General features: G+C 47.0%; 1 long non-coding RNA gene across 1 annotated transcript; it reads left to right on the plus strand.

Annotated features, from left to right (window-relative positions):
* The first annotated feature begins 462 nt into the window (after nt 1-462).
* On the plus strand, nt 463-5,020 carry LOC119866093. The gene is made up of 3 exons (XR_005379005.1): nt 463-580; nt 3,911-3,996; nt 4,754-5,020. It is a non-coding gene; the product is annotated as an uncharacterized LOC119866093 (long non-coding RNA).
* The last annotated feature ends 232 nt before the right edge of the window (nt 5,021-5,252 follow it).

Below are 5,252 nucleotides of genomic sequence, written 5' to 3' on the forward strand. Positions count from 1 at the left end.
CTCAACTTTTCTGAGCCCCATTTCATCTTCTTTGAAATGATCATAATAATATAATATAATATAATATAATATAATATAATATAATATAATAATAGCACTTACCATCTGAGCATCTGGGCTTTGCATTTCTTTTCTTTTCTTTTTTTTTTTTTAAGATTTTGTTTATTTATTCACAAGAGACACAGAGAGAGGCAGAGACACAGGCAGAGGGAGAAGCAGGCTCCATGCAGGGAGCCGGACACAGGACTCGATCCCGGGTCTCCAGGATCACGCCCTGGACTGAAGGCGGCGCTAAACCCCTGAGCCACCCGGGCTGCCCTTCTTTTTCTTTTTAAGGATTTATTGAGGTAATGATTACTAAAGCACTTAATGTGGTTTCCGGAAAAAAAGCAAGTGCTCAGTAAACATGGGCTGTTAGTACTAACTGGAATCTGCCTGTCTTTGTATAAAGCGTCTAACTATTTTCAAGATCCTGTAGGGAAAAAGAACTTTTTAAAGGCATCGTTCACAACCTCGTGGAGTTTACGGTCTGTTGAGATGATGGACCAGAATCCCCAAATTTCCAGGCAGCTCCAGTCTGGTGAGTGGACAGGAGGTTGGTAATCAGACATCCTTCCTCCAGTTTTTTAGAATTTCAAATATTCTGTTTTATCATCAAAACCTGCCTGCCCCTCCCTATGCCCCCATGAACTGCATGGATCACAATTCTTTATCTTGGAAAGTATGATCCTTTCCTAGGTGATTCAAGGCTGGCTTTCTCTAACGACTGTCTGCTATGAGTGACAGGCACTGCACAGCCAAGGTGTGAAATGCAAATGTTCAATTCTAAATATTCTGTTCTATTAGGAAATGGTATTTTGCCATTTTGGATTTGGGGGGCGGGGCGGAATGGGCACTATGGGGTTGAGGTTTTTGTATTGAGGAAGAAAAGGGAATACTAGAGAGCTTGCATACACAAGAGATGGCCTGGGGCAAATCACTTAACCGGTCTGAGCTTCTTCTTCTTCTTTTTTTTTTTTTTTTAAGATTTTTATTTATTTATTCATGAGAGACACAGGCAGAGGGAGAAGCAGGCTCCCTACAGGGAGCCCAAACTGGGACTCGATCCCAGGATCCCAGGATCACGACCTGGGCCGAAGGCTCAACCCAGGCATCCCAACCTGTCTGAGCTCCTATCTGTTCACCTGTAAACTGGAACAACAGTGTCAACACTGAGTTGGCACACATTGCTTTGTTCAGCTCCCAACCTATGACACATATATCTTCCCTCTCTTCCCTTCTCTCATTCTCTCTCTCTCTCTCTGCTCTCCTCTAGAATCTTGTTTTGGTTGCACCCAGAGAAGCAGGATGGGGTTAACTGAGGAGAAAGAGGGAGCAAACGGAATCCAAGGCCTAGAATGAGCTCCTATGTCAAGAGAGGGAGGAAGAACCAGCCAGAAGCTGATAGAAATATTGATGACAGTCTTTGTGCCACACGGGCACAAACAGAATAGCTGTAAGGCCCAGAGGCCTTTCTCCTTGTCACTGCATGGCACGTGGTACTACCCCGGCATCCCCAAGACCACTAGCTTTGAGGTGCCTCCCTGACATGATGTTGAGGTTCTCATAATGAGCACAGTGGTGGCCACGTCACCACTCTGAGTGGCTTCAGTGACTGAGGACATGTGGAACCAGAATGGAATAGAATAGTCTGATGGCACATGTTGCGTACACCTGCCTTTTGGGCCCCTGGGCACAGGTGAGAGCTGGAGAGCACAAGACAAGAGCCTTACTATACTGCATGAGTAGGCTGGGACTCATGCCAACCCAGGATGGATATGGAATCCCACCACTTCTCACTAGCCCCACTGTTGCCACCTGGTCTGAGCCACCATTGTCATCCAGATCCTTGCAGGAGCTTCCTGACTGGTCTCTTGTTTCCTTTTTCACCTCCCACAGACTTCTCAACACAGCAGCAAGAAGAATTGTTAAAACCTAAGTTAGAATCTTGTCAGCTCCAGATTCTGCAATGGATCATTTCATTCAGAATAAAAGCTAGAGTCCTTACAATGGCCATGAGGCCCAAATGATCTAATACCTGTGTCTTTTCTGGTCCCACCCATCACGACTCTCCACTTCACTCACTATGCTCCTGAACACAGGCTTCTGTTCTAGTCTCCAAACATACCACAGGGCCTTTGCACCTGCCATTCTTCTCTTCTTATTATACACTTCTCCAAAATTTGCACATGGCTCATTTTTTACTTGTGATATTGTAATTTATAATAAGAAATCAATATTTGGTCTTCATTTCTGTCACAGAGCTCCTAAAACCCTTGCAATCTCCTAGGTAATGAGAGAGATACAGGTGCTTTTGTTATGTTAATGAGCTTTTTGGGACCCCCCCCCCCACCTAAAGATGGGGGCTGCTTGTCAGGAGAACCAACCATATGATTAGAGGAATAGAACGTTCAGTACCACCCATGACTTCCTGAAAGCAGAGAGGGGCTGGAGTTTGAATCAATCGCCAATGGTCAACACATTGATCAACTGTGCCTATGTAGTGAAACAAACCTCTGTAAAAATCCAAAAGGGAAGAATTCAGAGAACGTCCAGATTAGTAAACACACAGAGATTTGGGGAGAGTGGCGTGCCTGGAAAGAGCATGGAAACTCCACACCCTCTCCTCATACCTTGCCCTATGCATCTCTTCCAACTGTCTGTTCCTGAGTTAGATCTTTTCATAATAAACCAGTAATCTAGTAAGTAAAATGTCCCTGAGTTCTGTGAGCCACTCTAGCACATTGGTCAAACCCAAGGAAGAGGACTTGGGAACCTCCAGTTTATAGGCAGTGCACCAATGTGCGGGTAACAACCTGAACTTCCACTTGGAGTCGAAAGAGGAGGTGGAAGGGGCAGTGCCGTGGGACCAAGCCTTTAGCCTGTGGGATCCCTGGTAGACAGCGTCAGAATCAAGTTGACTTCTCAGATATCCTCCTGATGTTTGAGAATCGCTTGGTGACGTTTTGGAGCCGCCAACCACACACACCGGAATTGTCACAGAAACCCAAATAACTGCCTTTTTCAGGTCTTTGCTCAGATGTCAGGCAGTCCTTCCCTCACCAGACTCCTTAAAATTGCAAATTGCAACCTCACCCTACCCCGACAAAGGCCACCCCCATCCTGTGCTCTCCCCTTCTCCCACCACTCCTTGCCTGACACAAAAGATGGACTCATTTGTTAGCCTCAGTGGTCCCTTAGCCCTCAGGAATGCCAGCGAGGGCAGGGGGCATGGGCTCCTGGTCCATCTGCTCTTCTGCTGTGTTCCCAGTACCCAGAACAGTGCCTGCTGTATGCTGGGTGCCCAGTAAACACTTGTTGAATGACTAAAGGAAGGTATGAATGAATACAGAAAGTGTGATCTCTTTCACCATCCACAGGGCGATGAGGCCTGCCACACACGGGTTATGCGGTCTCACAGGGTCATCAGGAGCATCACATATCCATCCATCACCTGAATGTCCGGCACATAGCAGGCACTCAATTAGTGGGAAATATTATCATTGTTTTTGTTGCAGTTGCACCATCTTGGGCGCTCTGATCCTCTGTCTCCTCTGCACAATATTCCCAGCAGCCTTATCCTCTGATTTTGTTCTCAGTGGGTCTCCTCTCCTGGTTTATCAGTTCTTAGCAGCCCTTCAATTTTCCTCTCTTGCTGCTATCCAGGGAAGCAGGCCAGCCCAGCAGGCCCCTGGGACCTCATTCTGTGTCTCCGCTGGGTCTGCTTCGCTCCCTGGGAAAGCGAATCGTCGTGAATCACTTCCTCCCTGGCCCAGAAACCCAAAGCATCCTTGACAACATGCAGTGGTGCTGGCTACCGACAGACCTTTTCAGATGGGACAAGCTTCAAATCAATTTTCATTTCTTCCAGGCGAGAGAGAAAGGCTGTTCGGTGACCCAGGGGGCCTCTGTGAACCTCCAGCAAGAAATCACTTTGGCTTCTACTTTTCTGCTTAGGTGAGCTGCCGGCCTCTCTGCAAACTCGGATCTTTCTCCAAATGATTCACAGAAACAAATGCTCCCCGAAGGCAGAGGCAGGCTCATGCCTGTGTGCTATGCCGGCATCCGTAACAGTGCAGCGTTATTAATTACCTTTAAGACAGTAACAAAGTAATGACGGTAATCGTTAACCCTCATAAGCACTAACCAGGTGCCAGGCCCTCAACTGGTTAATAGCAGCTTATTTACCCTTCTCCACAACCCTTGATGGGAGAAACTAGTCCCATATTATAAAGGAGGAAAATGAGGCACAGAAAGGTTCAATAATTTGCCTAAGATCACGCAGCTAATGAATGGAGAAGCCAGGATTTCAACTCAGGCAGTCTGGTTCCATTACTGAACACACACCATAAGGCCAGACCCTGTAGGGTGCTGGCAATACAGAAAGAACAGAAGACACAGTCCCTGCTCTCATGGAGTTTATGATCTAGTAGAAGACAGGGGCATTAAACCGTGATGTGTACAAATCCATGTATAGCTACAGGTTGCAATGAGGCCAGGAAGGGAAAAGAGCATGGCAGCCCCTTTGGCATCCTCTTGCGATAAATGATATCTATAGAGTTCACTTTCACCAGGGCCCACTGGTAGCTTCTAGTCCATTGAGGCCTGGGCCTAGAGAAGCCAAGTGGCTATTGTTTCTTGGGTACTAGGTAATGAAGGGCATGATTCATGCCTACACTTCTTTCAATCATTCCATTTTCATTCCCTTTGACAGATGGGAAACAGACTCAAGGACGTCAAGGGACTCACTCAAGGCCTTCTGCCAGCAACAGTCAGAGCCAGGACCGAACATAGCATTGTCCAATTCTTTCTCCCATCATATTGTAGATCCAATTTCTCAACCCCAGCACCATTGATATTTGTGGCCAGATAATGCTTCATGTGTGGGACTGTCCTGTGCATTGCAGGATGTTGAGCAGCACCCCTGGCCTTCCCCCATCAGAGGTCAGTAGCACCTCTCCCCAAGTTATGATGGCCAAAGATGCTCTGGACTTTTCCTAGTGTAGGAGGTGGGGCATCAGCCCTGTTTGAAAACCATGGCTATAGATGCCCACCCATCCCCACCCCTAGACTGTCTTCTGCATCTCTGACTACCTAATACCCAGCACAGTATCTGGCCCACAACTGGTGTTCAACTAAAGTTTGTTAAATAAAAGGATCAAAGTGAGACAGGAAGAGGAAGGAGGAGGTGCACAGGTATGCATACCATGGAA

This window comes from Canis lupus, chromosome 26, assembly GCF_011100685.1.
Source record: "Canis lupus familiaris isolate Mischka breed German Shepherd chromosome 26, alternate assembly UU_Cfam_GSD_1.0, whole genome shotgun sequence".
Classification (NCBI taxonomy): Eukaryota; Metazoa; Chordata; class Mammalia; order Carnivora; family Canidae; genus Canis; species Canis lupus.